Raw genomic sequence first — 2198 nt, 5'->3', positions numbered from 1 at the left:
GTGGATTCTGCACATTCTGATTGTTACTCCATGAAAAATTGGGGTGGTTTCGCCACCCTGCATTGTAAGTGTTGGATACGGATTGTTCTTTGGAGGGTAATTATTCTGGCCCACATAATTTGCTTGCTCCTGATCTGCAGATGAAGACATGAGGCAAGTCTTAGTGGTGTGGTCAAACTGGGAACATATGTCACATACCTCAATTTGTGCAATCTGTTGAATGGGCAAGATGTTGTGTGTAGTCATGGCTTTGACTAGCATATCCAACTTTCTTTCCATGGTAGCCATTTGATTTTGAACTTCTCCATTTATGTTCACTTCATAGACACCCTTTCCTTTTACTCATTACTTTCCTCGGGATGAGAATTGTTGGGAGTTTTCGCTTAAAGTCTCAAATAGTTCTATTGCCTCCTCGCTATTCTTTTCCATTAGTACACCTCCACAAGTTGAATCTACAAGACTTTTGTTAGAATCATTTAAACCTTCATAGAAAGCTTGTACCTGATCGTCTTGAGATAGATTGTGATGTGGGCATTTTAGAAGTAGCTCCTTGAAGTGCTCCCACGCCTCAAAGAATAGGTCTCCATCTTTTTGTTGGAAGGTTTGAATCTCCCTCCTCAATTGCCTAGTCCTTTGGGCTGGGAAGAACTTTTTCAAGAACTTTGTGGCCAACTCCTCCCAATTGTGGATAGATCTTGCAGCCAAAGAATTCAAGCATAACTTAGCATTATCTTTCAAGGAAAACGGAAAAAGAATTAACCTGATTCCTTCCGCGTTTAAGCCATGGATGTTTTGTGTCTTGCAAAGATCAAAGAAGTCTCGAATATGAAAATAAGGATCTTTCGTAGGTGTGCCTCTGTAGTGTGAAACCATGCTGATCGAGAAGGTGAGGAGACAAATTGAAATTGCTTTGCACATTCGGCTGGAAAGCAATGCAAGAGGGCTAATTTAGATTCTGTGGTATGAAAGAACTCTTCATTGGCTTCTGCTCAGGTGGATTTTCTACACGTACTTATCTTTTCCTCAACTTCGAATAGAATTTCTGCTTCTGAGGTCTCTTTTTGTTGTCGAATAGTGCGTTCAATCTCTGGATTGAATGGAATGAGTTCTGAATTCTGAGATCGACGACCTTGCATAGGCAAAAGTTATTGTAGCAGTGGACGCTTCAATACTGCTGTCTGTAAGATCTATGCTCGAGCCTCAATATTAGAATTGAATTTTGCAGAAAAGGAACACAGAAACAAACGATTCTTTTTTTCTTTTTCTTTTTCTTTTCTTTTCTTTCCTTTTTTTTTTTTTTTTTTTTTTTTTTTTTTTTTTTTAATGATCTAAACAGAAATACTAAATAAAAGGGATTTTTTTTTCAAAGAAAAAAAAAATAATTTAACACAATCCCCGGCAACGACGCCAAAAACTTAAATCCCTTTTATTTTAGTATTTCTGTATAGATCATAAAAAAAAAAAAAATCAATGACACATAAGCATTACATAAAAAGCATATAAGAAAAACCTACTAAATACAAACATTTCTAAACTTGTTACATACAAAAAGAATACAAATATTAATGATTACAAAGAAATATAATCAACTACATTATCACTAGCTCTAAATCTTTAACGATAGCATAGTCCAATCCTTTACCTTTAGAACTTACACCAATGAGTATGTGACTGTGGATACTTCCACAATCTCATACTTTTTTTGTGTGAGTCAACCGTCTCCAATAATATGATGCTTATAAATTTATTTAGAAAGGAAAAGCACAATGCAATAGCTTTATCTATATGTATATGCAATTCATGTTTCAGTCATGAGTTGAATATATGTATATCTATAAAGTAATGATGCAGTGATAGTCTTAATGCAAGTCTTAAAAATTCATCTTTCTTTCACTCATCTCGTTGCAGTCTCATGTCTTTTAACGGGTTTCTAAAGCCCGAGCTCCTCACACTTCTAGCTTATTTGTTCACCCCGAATGATGAGTGCCAAATATTGTATATTTGGACCCCTTAATTTGCATTTGTTAAATCTTTACCTTTTTTATTTTCTGATTTCTTGGTTAGTTTTGGTGTTTCAGTGTTTTGTAGGACTTTGAGATAAAATGCAATATTTTCTGTGGGACTTGCAAAGAAACAGGAGAAGAAGTCGTTAGAGCCATTCAAAGCACATGTATTAGGGCTGACGTGGCAACATCTTT

General features: G+C 35.6%; 1 non-coding gene across 1 annotated transcript; it reads left to right on the top strand.

Moving 5' to 3' along the window:
* The first annotated feature begins 517 nt into the window (after nt 1–517).
* LOC133858980 (small nucleolar RNA R71) lies at nt 518–624 on the top strand. The gene has a single exon (XR_009898650.1). It is a non-coding gene; the product is annotated as a small nucleolar RNA R71 (small nucleolar RNA).
* Nucleotides 625–2198: the final 1574 nt, after the last annotated feature.

The sequence above is a fragment of the Alnus glutinosa genome, chromosome 1 (genome assembly GCF_958979055.1).
Source record: "Alnus glutinosa chromosome 1, dhAlnGlut1.1, whole genome shotgun sequence".
Lineage (NCBI taxonomy): Eukaryota > Viridiplantae > Streptophyta > Magnoliopsida > Fagales > Betulaceae > Alnus > Alnus glutinosa.
This window is presented reverse-complemented; position numbering and strand designations above follow the sequence as displayed.